Source organism: Stenella coeruleoalba, assembly GCF_951394435.1.
Source record: "Stenella coeruleoalba genome assembly, chromosome: 7".
Lineage (NCBI taxonomy): Eukaryota > Metazoa > Chordata > Mammalia > Artiodactyla > Delphinidae > Stenella > Stenella coeruleoalba.
Window position 1 is genome coordinate 56,353,779 of NC_137153.1, and position 15,181 is coordinate 56,368,959.

At 42.5% G+C, this 15,181-nt stretch overlaps 1 protein-coding gene across 2 annotated transcripts in view; it reads right to left on the reverse strand.

Annotated features, from left to right (window-relative positions):
• The window catches only part of SH3GL2 (SH3 domain containing GRB2 like 2, endophilin A1), a 680,775-nt gene that overhangs the window by 342,199 nt on the left and 323,395 nt on the right, over positions 1-15,181 (reverse strand). For both annotated transcript variants that reach the window (XR_013829292.1, XR_013829293.1), the window contains one exon: positions 7,469-7,630. The gene's annotated coding sequence lies outside the window, so the exon portion shown is untranslated. The remainder of the gene's footprint in view (positions 1-7,468; positions 7,631-15,181) is intronic.

Here is a 15,181-nt window from a genome sequence, read left to right on the forward strand (position 1 = left end):
GCTGTATCCCCATTATTCCTAACGCTTTTCTTCCCCACGCTTCTTGTGGGTTCAAACTACACTGATAATCTATGTTATAGGCCCTAATCCCTCAGGAACCTCTAGGCAAAAGAATTTTACTTATCACTTGGGACTAGCGTCATCTAAAGTTTACAAAGGACCAAATACCAACATTCCTGAATATATTTAATCTTGAAGCAGGAGCTCGTGGACTGTATTTAGAAAATTGTCACCAACATTATCAGCTACCTTGAAGGGTTTTTGACGTGTTTTTTAAATCTATGTCTAAAGGGGGCTCTTTTCTTTCACAGTCATTGCCATACCGTTTTATGCTTTATGTTATCCCCATTCTAAAGCTTAGGAGTTACTTGATTAAGAAACATGCATCATACAATGATCTTAGGGAATTTTAGAAAATGGAATGCTCAGAGTAAATACCCTGGACAGAATATAAGAATGTGTTTTCATAGTTACATTGTTCCTTGTTGGAGTTATGAAAATCTTCCAGTTTTTCTAGAGCTCCAAAAAGGATACAGTCTTTGGAGTTCATCTTGACATTTATAAAAGATTGGTACCTGGTTTATAATTGTGATCTTTACGGAGCATAAAATGCATATTTACCTGATTCTGCTCTTAAATGCATTTGAATTTTAAGTTAGACTCTAGTGCTATAAATAGCACTAGTTTCTCTTTTGAGGAGTTCACATCCTATGCTATAGAATTGCAATATTTCTTAACCAACCCTAAATTGTTCACTGGTTTTATACACTACGTAAGAATGAGAGTATATTTCTTGGTACATAGCTGTCCAACCTCCTGAACACATTTCCTAATCAAATCCTCATGTTCTGCTCATAGATACTCTTTATATGTGGGTGGGGACAATCTCCCCAAAGTTCAAGTCTGAGGTCACAGGCCTCTGTTTAAACCACAGGGACCGAGGGCCTGGCAGGAGTTGGGGAAACAGAGTAAGCCACAGGCATTTAGGGAGTTGTGGCTGCTTTCTTGCTCCCATGAATTTCATGATACATTTGATACTACAGAGAGCTTTTTAAAGAATGAACAATGTTAGCTCCCCGTATATATATCTGCTGCTGAGAATTCGCCATGATTCCTGGTTGAGAATGAAAACATGGATCTATAAGTGTGCAAGATTAATAGTAAAATTGGTTTTCCCAGGGGCTGGTGAAAGGAACACTGAAATTGGGAAATTGCAGGGGTATACAAGACCAGCATGCTACGCTGGAAAGTATTAAGAAAGGGGTTTTAGAGCATGTGAAAGTTAGCCCAGTTTTTAGTTTATGTTCCTTCATGGAGGAAAACACTGTTACATCATTTTCTCTGGGGACAAATCACCCATTTGGGCAAAAAGAGTCACAGCATGAGTGAGGGGCAAGAAAGCCTTCATCAACACGACGTCTTTTTTTTTAACTAGCGAAAGGGAAATGCTTTTTTTCAATAAAGTGCACTTTGAGATCTAATCTTTCAGAGGGTCATTTCTTATGTGTAAATTGTATGACCCAAATAGCAACGAATTCTCACGTTAGAAAGGAACATTACCAAATGCATAGTTGAGTCTCCAGAAGATACAGGACACTGACATAAAATAAGTGAACAGAATTCCCTTCCCAGCCCATAGGCAAGAGAGAGGCTTGTTAATAATGCTGGGGCCATTGGAAGGCAGGTGTGAGCCAACTTCCCCTTGGGGAAGTTCCACATCAGAGACCACAGCATCACACCTGGAACTAACTGGCCTCCTTTTTGGCAAATTCAATAACTAGGCCAAAGATTAAATAGACCTTGGAGATTGTACAACCACTTCCGTTTCTATGTGCCGTCAACCCCAGGGCAGGAAGGAGGGATGCTGTCCCACTGGCCTCACACCTGCCCCAGGCATACACTAAACACACTTCAGTCTTCAAAGCCCCCGAATTAAATGCCTCTTCATCATGTTGACGATTTCTTTCAGGATGGCGAGTTATATTTTCCTGCATTATGTACTAGAAACATTCACTCTTAAGGGCAGGTATGGACACATATAGAGAATAACACCGGCAAGAACAGCACATACCCTGGAGCAGTAGCATGTAAAATATGAAATTGTTAATTAGGAAGGAAGTTATTTTTATCTAACTTAGTTTTTTTCCTATATGGTAAAAGATTATTGTATTTTCCTTCCAGTTTATATGAATGAAATCAATGTGTATGTTAAAGCTGTATTCATTCATCACCTTTTCAACCAACATTTCCTCTGTGGTCCCCATGTGCAAGCCTCCTTATGAGACTGAGCATATAAACCATACATTAAAAAGTGCACTGAGGGCTTCCCTGGTGGCGCAGTGGTTGAGAGTCCGCCTGCCGATGCAGGGGACACAGGTTCGTGCCCCGGTCCAGGACCCGCACGCCGCGGAGCAGCTGGGCCCGTGAGCCATGGCCGCTGAGCCTGCGCGTCCGGAGCCTGCGCTCCGCAACGGGAGAGGCCACAACAGTGAGAGGCCCGCGTACCGCAAAAAAAAAAAAAAAAAAAAAAAAGTGCACTGGAACTCACCATCTGATGGGCGAGAAAGATTAACAAGCAAACAACTAAAATGCAGTGTTATACTTGCATACGTGGCAGAGGGAAGCACCGAGCCCTTTTTGAATATAGAAGGGGGTAGGCTGAAGAAGCAGAAGCTTCAGGTGTTGTTTGTGGGCTTGGAGTCTGTGAAGACTCTCAGGTCAGAATAGCCTCTCCCAGTCCACACTCCCCTCTCTGTCTGGAATGTGCTGGTTGCTGAAGCAGGTGGAGGGGCTTGGGTGGCTGTGGAACACTGAGTCCAGGGGAAAAGCTGTGAGAGGCAGGGCCGCTCAGTGCCGTGGAAGCCAGATCTCAGGCGTTGTGTGTGCAGAAGAGGTTGGGTTTCCCCTGGAGGAAATGAGAAGACTTTGAAGTCTTTCAATCCAGGGAGTGCCATTAGCTGCTTTGGGTGTCGGCAGCACCCTCTGGCTAGGGGGGAAGGATTATTTGGAGGCGGGAGCTCTAAAGTCAGAGAAAACAGGCGTGACAGCTTGGCTGTAACTTGGTGAAAGATGATGTGGCTCTGGACTGGGAATGAGGGCAGAGAGATGGGACTAAGTTCAGGGACGTCCAATAGGCAGAACTGACTGAGTGATACTGAATGTTGGGGAGAAGAAAGAGCCGAGTGTGAACCCCAGGTTTCTGACTTGGTTTATCCGGAGCAGTTTAAAATCTACTGCTCTAAACTACTTATTCTCATGAGAAGAAATATCATGATTCATTCATTCATCCATTCATCCATTTATCTGAGCATGCCAGGCCCTGTCTGAGACAGGATACAGCATTGAACAAAGCTGTAAAAATCCCTGTATTGATGGAGGTTATATTCCGGTAGAGAGAGGAGGACAATAGACAAATAGATTAAAAGGTGTCAGATGGTGATAATTGCTAAGAAACAAAAGGCGGGACACCAGATAAGGGGAGGGAGAGGACTGAAGGGCGCTAGTTAACACGGGCGATCCTTGAGCAGAGGCCTGCAGAAAGTTGGAAGAGGAAAGGAAAGAATGTTCCTGGCAAAGGGAACTGCTAGTACAAAGGTTTTGAGGCTAGATAGAGCTGGTGCTGTCAGGAAGAGTTACCCCACACAGAGGCTGCCATCACCCAAATGTGGTCAGTACTGTGTTCCCGTGACAAGGCCTCAATGAGGCAGTCTTCTGCCTCCACCCCTGGCCCCCCAGGCAAATCGTGCAATTCTCTCTGAAAGGGATGCTGAGACCTCAGAGAACAAAACATCTTCAGCTGGCTGGACAGGAGAACGCTCAAGCTGTCGGAAACGGCTGAGTTGTTACCATCAGGGAGTGGATAATGAATGAGACCACGTTTACTCTTGAGAGAAACAGTGGGATGGAAACAGCAGGATCCAAGGTGGGTTGATGACAAAGAGAGGCCTCCCAGAGCACAAAGAACCCCCCTGCCAGCAGACCCCCGCAGCGCTGACGAGCTGGGCACTGACTGCCCAGAAGAGGGGCACGCCACCACATACACAACCTGCCTTCCATCAGAAGGTTAAGCTTGAGACATGTGTTCAGGAGCAAAGAAGAAATTCAAAGGGCTGGAAGACAGATGTGAAGGGTGTATCTGGTGGTCTCTAAGTCCTTGAGTGAGGATGTAAACAGAAAAAAGAGCCTTGGGCAGAACCCAGGCAACAGCAACCTCAAAAGCATGTGCAGAGGTGGAGGGACTCACTAGAGAGGCAGAGAAATGGCCAGAGACGTGGGAGGAACCCCAGGAGAGCCTGGGCCAGGGGAGGAGAGAGCTTTGAGAGGCCAGCGGTCAATGCGAGCAAATCCTGCAGAGAGGTCAAGGGAGATGAGGCTGACATGTGCCCACTGGACTCGGGAGCAAAAATGGAAGAGGATGGGAGTGAGGAATGGATGGTGAGCGTGCTCCCCTTTCAGAAAACCTGTGGAGGAGACAGACAGACAGGGACATACAGTAGGCAGGGAATTTTGTGGACTTTTTGTCTGTAGGTTTGTTGGAGGGGACTTTTTGTTTATAGGTTTTTGCAGGGGATGTTGAAAGATCAACTGAGGCGTATAGAAAACTTGAAGAGTTTATGTGAGCAGAAATCTATTTGAACTGGGAAGCCCCAAACTGGAAGTGGTTAGGAGTGCTCCACTGGCAACAGCTGGGTCAAGACTTTTATAGAGAAGATGACCGAAGCCAAACAAGGAAGTCATTTGATTGGCTCTAGCTTAAGCAGCCACCTTATTTGGCTGTGCGTGACGGGCTGTCCTTGGGTTTCATTTTCTTAACCTTGAGGCATTTCAGGCTTAGGTTTTGATTTGCTTACATAGGCTGCTAAGGCATGAGAAGCCCCTCAGTCTTACGGCCTCCCTGTTTAATTAATTTCACAGGGAAAATGTAAAGATGATGTAATGATGAAGACATAGGAAGCAGTAAAGAGGGAGATATTGCATAAATGGGAAGGGAATGAGAGGCAAGGCCAGGCTGGGACCAGAGCTCTGATGGCAGATGAGGCAGGGCTGGGTATGGGTGCGCAGATGTAGGGGCGGGAGGTTGCAATGCTGAACAATGATTTATTTTTTTAATGTTTTTTCTATTTCTCTTCCTCTACCTGCCAGGCAGGAGAGACGGCTTTCTTACTCACTGTCCTCAGTGGAAAAACTCAGCTTTCAGTTTCAAAATACAGCTCCTCAAGTCCTAGGCTAGTCTGAAGGCTGAGTATTTTTGATTTGTAAGAGCTGGGCTGGTTGAAAGAGAAAAGTTTGAACTGTTTACAATAGCCAAGACATGGAAACAACCTAAATGTCCATAAACAGATGAATGGATAAAGAAGATGCAGTCTATTTATACAATGGAATATTACTCAGCCATAAAAAAGAATTAAATAATGTCATTTGCAGCAACATGGTCGGACCTAGAGATTATCATACTAAGTGAAGTAAGTCAGACAGAGAAAGACAAATTTCAATTGATATCACTTACATGTGGAATCTAAAAATGATGCAAATGAAATTATTTACAAACTAGAAATAGACTCACAGACATAGAGAACAGACTGGTGGTTGCCAAGGGGGAGGGATGGAGTGGGAGGTTGGGATTAGCAGATGTAAGCTTTTATATATGGAATGGATAAACAACAAGGTCCTACTGTATAGCACAGGGAACTATATTCAATATCCTGTGATAAACCATAATGGAAAAGGATATGAAAAAGAATGTATATATATGTATAACTGAATCGCTTTGCTGTACAGCAGAAACTAACAGAACATTGTAAATGAACTATACTTCAATAAAATGGAAAAAAAAAGAAAGAGAAAAGATTGGGCTGGACAATGTGAGGCAGGCCTGAAAGGGGAGAGCACAGGCCTATAAAACCAGCCATAGCATGGCAGGAGGGCAGGAGGAGGCCATAGGAAGGAGACAGGATATGACGTCAAAGTAAGTTTTCCCATCACACAGGAAGGAGGTAAATGTCCTCTTTGGCTGAGAGGAAACCTTAGGATTAAGAGAAGAGAGCCTGAAGGTGGACCAGAGGGCCTGCTCTTTGCCTCACTCCTCAAGGTCAAAACCAGCAGGGGCATGGAGACAGGATGGAAATACCCAGATAGGCTTAGGGAACTGAAGTGCCTCAGTCACCTGAGAACAGAGAAAGTATGGTAGCAATAATGGCACATTAGGCTGGGCAGGGGTGGGGAGGGCCTGAATAGCTCCCCTCCCCCAACCCTAGAAGTATTCCTGTCCTCCAGTGGGGCACGGGAAAAATGTGAAAAAAATTCCTATAACAAACAGCCCTGAAATCTAAGAAACTTAACAGACTTATTTTTTTTTTGTACATAATATACGACCATCACTAGTTGGCAGGGAAGTCAGTCTATTTCAACAGTCGGGGACGCAGAGTAATGACGCAATGGCCATCATGAATACAGACGATCACTCTGGAAGAGGAAGACGATTCAGGAGGGTCTTGTCCAGACAATTAGAGGTTCGTCTTGACTCACCTCATTTGTGCTTATTGTTCAAATGAATTACATGGCCCCAGCCACCTATCAGGGGCCCAGTGAGAATAATTCAGAGATTATTGGCGAGCAACACTAAGAATTACCACATTTTCCGTGGTAAAAGGGAGTCACTGTGCCAGCCAGAGCCCTGGGAAGACTGGGGAGAGGTGACAATCCAGAGAAGCCTCAGGAGGGCAGAGGTGAGTCTCGGGGCAGCAGCATTGCTAAGCTGAGGTGGAACTGAGCTGCAGGGGTACATGAAGGCCAGGAGGAGATCCACACACCACACCAGCCACAGATGCTTCAGCAGAGGGTACGGAAAGCATGGAGGCCATGGCCATGGCTTGGAGGCATGGGGCAGCAGAGCCACGGTGAGTCAAGAACAAAGGACAACACGTGGACAAGAGCAACTCCCCCAGGCAAAAGAGCCACCAGGAATTCAGATTGCATTGAAAGAACTAAATTCAGAATTGACCATATGTAAAACTATAAGTGACTGAGTTATCCTGAAGTAACAAAAGAAGTGTATGTCACCATCAGAGGAAAAGGGGAGGCTGTGAGAAATTCCAGCCCAGTTACGGAGTAATATATAACGAGAGCTATATGGCTGTACATCTAAGCTGTGACTGGAACCTTTCTGCTACGACGAGTAAGTGTGTGGTGGGAGTGAGGGGGATAGAGATTAGTGGCGCTATAAAGATCAGGACGTTCATGTAGATAGGCCTCTATTTTCTCTGTGAATGAAGAGGCATGGTCATCTAGGACTCTGCTCCAAGTAACCAAACCCTTGGAAACACGATCGTGGCCCAAGAGCCAGTAACTCAAAGTGCTGTCCAGCTCAGGGACCAGCAACATTAGTAGATACCCATGTTCCCGCCAGGGCAGGAACACAGCATCCTGGGTTTGGATACAGGGGAGACTAGAGTGTAGCACAAGCTCTTACCCGTGCAGCACACGTTTGGTTCAATGACAGCCATGCAATCCTGGAGACAAGTCAAAGAATGGCTCCTGCCTCAGGGAGGGGCAGAGGGAGGTGGCAAAGATCCATTCATATTGCTTTGACATCTGCACTGAAGTCACATCGGTTGGCTCTGTGTAGCTGATGCTAATGAGTAAAAAGAGAACAGACACTGGAATCAGACTGAATGTTCAAGTCCTAGCTCTTCCAGCGACCCCCGAATTACAATCTCTCTGAGTCAGTTTTCCCATCTGTAAAATGGGGAGAAGAGTAACTCCCTTAGGTGTTTGAATGAGGATCAAAGGAGATAACTCATGGACAGTCCCTGACCATAGGAAATATTTGCACACATAGGAAGCATTTGTAGAATATGATTTCCCACTCCCATTTTTGTCTACTAGTGATCTACTTGGTCATTCAGAGAATTTACACCCTGCCTTCCTTCATGATGTGAAGTACCCTTTAGCAGTCATGGTCAATCATTTGGAATGTCAAATTCACAGGCACATTGGACACGTTAGACGTATAAATGTCAAGTGATGAACTACCGAAACAGTAATTGAGCTTTGACAATCCTCTCTCCTCTCTTCCTCCCAGGCAAGACCTGTTCTGTTGCATTATGTGACAACATAGGAGTAAAAGGCTGTTACGGAATTTCTTAAAGCTCCAATCACTGCCCTTCAACCCAATGACAACAAAATTTAATTGAGTGGTCCTCTGTGGGTTTGGAACGTTTGGGGATTTTTTCTTTCTTTCTTTCTCCTTTTTTTTTTTTTTTATGTGGGAGGTTGGAGATATCTCTGCAAGATATTTCTGCATTAGACCGTAGGTACTATGGACCTTGAGTGAATTAGAGAGAAGACGGACTGATTCACTAACTGCAGTATTCTGGTTGTCTTTTTCTGCCATAACAAATTTCCCAACACTTTGTGGCTTAAAAGAAAAATTTAGTTTTCTTTCTCATGGTTCTGGGGTTGATGGGCTCGGATGGGCTCACTTGGGGTCTCTCCATGCAGTTGTGGTCAGATAGCGGGGCTGGGGTCCTCTGAAGGCTGGACAGATGCCTGGGTGGGGACGCTGGGGATTGGGTGAGCATCTCTCCACTGGTAGGGCCTCTCCTTTCTCAGAGAAAATGGTAGGACTTTCTTCTTAAGCTTGACAATTCATTTCACTGGAGCCAGCATTAGGTGATAGGGGATAATCCCAACACTTAATTTGGATGGGAGGCGGGTGGGCAGGGATAGGGCACAGGCGTGAGAAGGTCCCGTGGAGGCAGTGGGGCACAGCGGTTAAGAGCAAGGGCTTTAGAGATGGAGACCTTAGGCTCTGTTGGCTGCTTGGCCACTTTGTCAGCTCTCCTGCTGATGAGCTGCGTGTAAATGTAAAAGGCCTTGGAGCAGATCCTTCTCCTCTTTGAGCTCCATTTTTCCCATCTCTAAAAGAGGCTGACGATGCCTACGTTGCCTTGCAGACTGAATAAGACAGTGAAGTACAATAATGCCGCATGTTTAGAGGATGCTTAGTAAGTGTTCGATGATGGCAGGAGGAAGTATTTCAGGAGCCAAAAGTGGAGATGCAGCCCAAGAAATCCCAGTGCTAAGAAATTCAGTCGGTTCCAGGATCTCTGGCAATGACTAAAATCAAATATTCCCTGTACTACTTTAATCCAAGAAGGAAAACCACACTTTTGATGAGCTAACTTGGTTATGGTTACTTGTTTCTACCTGCATTCATGTCCTTATACGGTGTCCCCAAAAGAAAACCATGGTTGGGGCTATTCTGGTGCTTTATAAATGAGGGTTTATTGTTATTACTATTATTATTCTTAAATTATTATTATTCTTAAATTATTTAATTATTTAAATAATAAATTATTTAATTTATAAATTAAATATATAAATTTATAAATATATTTATAATTTATATTATTCATTATATTATATATTATATTATATATATTTATATTTTATTACTATATTAAATATATAAATTTATAAATATATTAAATTTATAAATATATAAATTAAATATAATTATAAATTAAAATTATTTAATTCTTAAATTATTATTATTATTACTATTATTATTAAATTATTATTATTATTAAATAAGAGGTTGTGTTTGGCTCTGGGGAGAGGGGACCCTCAGATCACAGCATACTCTAAGTGGGTGTGTGCTGGGAATGCTCACTGCTGGTCCTTTGTACACAGCACCTTTCCCATAAACTGTCAGATCTCTCTGTGACAGCTAAATACATGCTTTAGACATGTTTTAAAAATCAGGCATGCCAGGTCCAGCTCGGATTTCATCTCACTGAATCACCTTCTGCGTTGGGCTGTAGGAAGAAGGCAACAACCTCAAATACACATTAAGTTGCTTTCAGGTAGAATTACAGGACAGGGGCTGGGCTGGGGAAATGTTCCTATGATTTAAGGACATCAGGGAGGACCCTACTGCTTGAGTGTTTCAAGAACTATAGAAATTGGCAAGCATTTTGCTTTTTTTTTTTTTTTAAATCTTTGTAGGGCTTTAAAACTCCACTTCAAGTACCAGTTAATAACTAGATAGGCAGCAACAATTTATATCTCCATCAATATTAATGCTGGGGACAAGCCCTCCACCCAAGTGACAGGAAAGCATCCAGAACTAATTTGAGTCCCCAGGCAGATTTAGAAAATTATTATGCCTCAACAGGGGGTAGAATTGAATCTATCTGCTTTTGGCCCACTTTGGAAGATGATCTCTTCCCACTACAAATAAACAGATGATGGATAATGCAGGCCAGGGGTGGAGAGAGCCTGAGTGGGTAATTTTAGCCATTGACACATAGATATTTTTGCTGCTCAACAAGATCAAGGCTAAACTTAGAGTGGGCAGAGTTCCTCAGCATCTTCCGTGGTCAAATATGCAACTTGGCCATCAGTTGGGAGAGGAATGAGCACAGAGGATGCATCCCTGTCAGCTCAGCCACATGGCTCAGCCAGGCTCTTCACGAGAAGGAGCTGTTTGTTTTTTTCTTCTTCTAAGGGAAAGGGCATTTTTTAAAAAGACTGGCAAAAATCCTTGGCCAAATTTGGATTATGAGATCAAGGAATAAAATCATCAGCAAGATTAAGTGGAACTAGACATTAAGGCAATCAGTTAATCTAATTTAACAAGTATTTCTTGAAGCCTGAAGTATGTACTCATCTGTGATTTCTAAATCTATTTTATTTGAACCATGTAGAGATGGAAATGGATTTCCCAGGGTAATTAACCACCAAAATAATGTGACCATCAAAAATTAAGCAAGGCTTAGGCAGCATTAAAAGAAGTATAGAAACCAGAAAGGGGAAGGTGATGTCATTGCTCCTTCCTGTGCTGTGGGCTCCACACCACATTTTAAGAGGGAGGAGTGATAACCTGGGGCATGTGCAAAGGAGAGAAGCCAGGATGGTAGGGAGGTGCAAAACCCTGTCACATAGAGATTGTTCAAGAATGGGACTATTTGCGGGGGGGGGGGGGGGGGCGGTGCTCAAGGGGCAAAGGGACATGATGCTTCTTCTTGTTTTATTTTTTTTTAATTTGAAAGTCAGTCATGTGGTTTTAACTTGTTTGTGTAGAAGTTCCAGGACAAATACTGAACATAAGCTGCAAAAAGTCCCTCAAGTACAGAATGGGGTGCCCCAGCGGCTGTGAGTTCCTTGCCATGGTGAGAATGGATGGTCCATTGACAGTGGTATGGTGGAGGGATTTGAGCAGTGGATGAAACTGGATTCAGATGAGATGGGATCCAGAGGCAGCGTGGTGCAGTTGTTACATTAAGAGCTCAGCTCTAGAAACAGACAGACTTGGGAGCCTCATCACTTATTTCACATGCCCCTGACCACTCTACCTATCTTCTCTGAGCTTCAGTTGCTTCATCAGGAAATGAAGAGTGCCTGTCTCATAAGGCTGTTTTGAGATGTAAACACATTAATGCATATAGAGAGCTTGACATGCTGCTTGGAACACAGTGTTTAACAAATGGCAGCTATTCTTACAATTAGTCATGAGTATTAGGCGTTTTACTACCCTGATAGTCAACTTTCCAAATTCTCTAGATTCAAGGAACTTAACCTACAACATTATGTTTCCAGCCACAAGGCAGCAGACAATTGATACCCTAATTCACCCTCTGGGATCTAGCTTGGAGGTGAGAAGCAGTAAGAAAGCAGTAAATGATGGAAGAGGAGAAAGAAATGAACCTGGACCCACATGCTCACAGCCAGAAACAAAGCAGGGTGGGACCCATGAAATCAGGCCATGAATTTACAGGGAGTTCACTATACTTTGACTTTTATGTGATTACTTTTTTGTCTGGCTTTTGTAGGAATAAAATATCTGTTGAATAACAAATAGGGGTTTTCCTGAAAGCTGATGCTTGTGGTGATTTTACTCAGTGACAGGGAGACTACTGGGGAAAAGGTGGTTAGAAAAGGGAAGAATGTGTTTACAGTTGTACAAGGAAGATACTAAACACATAAGCAACGCCCTTCACACCATCCTCAGACCCAGCCTCGCATCTATTTGCATGAAGGTATAACCCATACATACAGGCACCAAACAGTCCTTTCTCGCCTACTCTTCCTCCAAGCTCTGCTCCCCAGCTCTTAGTAAAATAAATGTAAAAGGACAGCTTTGCTCTGGGAAAGGACATTGGCTTTCCCTTGAGCAAGGACTTTGATTTGAGGCCCAGGTGAGTGGATTCTAGTCCCACTGGGCTGGTTTGACTTGAACAAGTCACTTAATGTGTCAGTGTTCTCATTTACATGGCAAAGGGGGTAACCTAGCCCTGACTGATCTTCAAGAGGTTCTCCCATCCTAACGGTCTCTTACTCTCTAAAGCAGAGAGTAACAGCTTTCTCTGAAGTCTAGCGTCTAATCCTTAGTTACCTGGCCCATGAACCACAATTCACATGAAAGCACCCAGATACTTATGATGTTAGAACTGGAAGAAACCTTGGAAATCAAATAGCCTTGCCCCTTCAGTTTATAGGTGAAGAAACTGAGACTTGGAATGATAAAGAAATTTTACCAAAGATAGACAGCTAATTAGACATCAGGCCAGGACTAGGGCCTAAGTCCTTAGAAATTCAGATAATCATTCCCACACATGTGTATACACATACACCATACACCACACGGTGATATTTTAAGAGTGATATTCGTTGAATATAACTTAGATACCATAAAATTCACCCATATTAATTGTACAATTCAATAATTTTTGAGTAAATTTACAGAGCTGTGAAACCATCACCACAATTCAAATTTGGAATATTTTTATCACCCCATAAAGATTTCTTGTGCTTATTTGCAGTCATTCCCCATTCCCATCACAGGCAAACATTGATCCATCTTGTGTCTCTATAGATTTACTTCTCTGGACATTTTATACATATGGGGTCATACAATACATGGCCCTTTCCCCAATTTTAGAGGGAAAAGCAGTCAGTCTTTCACCAGTAAGTATGATTCTAGCTGTAGATTTTTCAGAGAATCCCTTTATCAAGTGGAGAAAAATATTTTCCATTTCTAGTTTATTGGAAGTTTTCATCATGAGTGGGTATTAGATTTTATCAGATGCTTTTTGTGCATCTATGGAGATGATCATATAGGTTTTGTCCTTTATTCATATCATCCTATTAATATGGTATTACATCAAGTTTGAGATATTAAGCCAACCTTGTATTCCTGGGAGAAAACCTACTTGGTCAAGGTGTATAATATTTTTATATGTAGACAAATTCATTTTGCTAAGATTTTGTTGAGAATGTTTACATCGAGACTCGTAAAAGATATTGGTCTGTCGTTTTTTTGGTGATGTCTCTGTCTGGTTTTGGTATTAGGGTAATACTAGCTTTATGGAATTAGTTGGGAAGTGGAAGAGTCTGTGGAAGACTTTTTGGAAAATTGGTATTATTTTTCCATTGAATATTTTATACAATTTGCCAGTGAAGACATCTGGGTCTAGACTTTTCTTTGAGAGAATATTTTCAATTACTAATCAAACTCTTTGTTATGGGTCTATTCAGATTTTCAACTTCTTCTCCTGTCAGTTTCATTCATTTGTGTCTTTGTGTGAACCTTCGTATTTCATCTAAATTATCTTATTTGTTAGCATAAAGTTTTTTCATAGTATGCCCTTATAATTTCTATAAGGGTGGTAGTGATGTCTCCTTTTCCCTTCCTGGCTTTGATAATTTGTGTCTTCTTGGTTTCTTTGTTTGTTTTTGGTTTGGGGTTTTTTTGGTTTTTGTCAGACTAAATCAGGTTTCTCGGTATCAATACTATTGATATTTGGGTCCAATAATATGTATTATGGAGTGGCAGCATCTCTGGCATGGGCACGCACACATACACACACACCAAGGTATGACAATTAAAGATGTCTCCAGAAGTTGGAAAGTGTACCCTGTGGTGCAGAATTATCCTCGGTTTAGAACCACTGGTCTAGATAAAGTTTTAATTTTGTTGATCTTGTCAAATAATCAACTTTTGTTTTCATTGATTTTGTCTTTATTTTTTGGCTGGTTTTTCATTTCATTAGTGTCTGCTCTAATCTTTAATTTCCTACTTTCTACCTGCTTTGGGTTTAATTCACTCTTTTTTTCTAGTTTCTTAAATTAGAAACTAGGTTATTAGTTGGGGGTACACAAAGTGATTTTAAGACAAATTATATTTCAGACAATTTGGATTTTAATAAATCTAGCCTCTTAGCTTGAAGAACTGTTTGTATATTAATAAACAGAAAATGGTAAGGAAAAGCTTTTCCCCAGCCCTAAATCTTCCCTTCCCTAAGCAAAATATAAAGTAAAATGAACTTCGATATAGTGCATTTCTAACCAGCTCTCTTACCTAATAATGCTGGCTTCCCTAAATGACATGAATTGTCAGCTTTTTCTTGAAACTTCTTTTTCACCTCCCATCTACATCCTGACCTCTTTTCATTCACTTATGCTGGTTAGCTAACCTGATTGAACAATTGCTGCTGATTATGTAAAAGGATATTATCTTTTCTAAGTGCCATAAATAATGAACGGGACATGCAAGTGATTAATAAACAGTGATTGCTAAAGTAATCACTATCATAGTGGTGGAGATGCAGGCAATGAAGGAAGTACCTTGTGGGACAATTAGACTTTGAAACAAGGACATTTTCAAATCATGAAAGGACAGAGGAGACAGCATCAGGCACATTAGAAAGGAAAACTTAGTTTAGTGGCCAGACTGATGGTCAACCTCCATTCCAAGAGCAGGTGCTAAAGCTGGGATGGAGTTACTGCCAAGAGCTAAAGGGAGAGATGACTTTAAGCCTCTTAGCAAGCATCAGAGCCAAGCCATGGAAACTAAACTTAGTCAATGAGCATCAAGGTCAGAGCAGAGCTGACAACAGGAAAGTGGATAAAGGTGAGGAACAGGAAAGAATGTGAATATCTGGGACAAAATAAAGAGGGCTCTGAGTAGAGGATACTTCCAGTTAGTTTGTAGGTTGCCATTCTGGTTCTCCAGGCGTGGAGGGTGTGTGGATGGACTGGCAGGCTCATAGGTTACAGGAAAGCTGCCATCGGTTAGCAGCCAGTTCTGCCTGTGTGCTCTTATGCTCTGTCTACCTGTGGGGCACATGCATGGTCTAAAGGGCCAGTCCCAGTGCCTCTCCCTCTCTCAACCCCTATC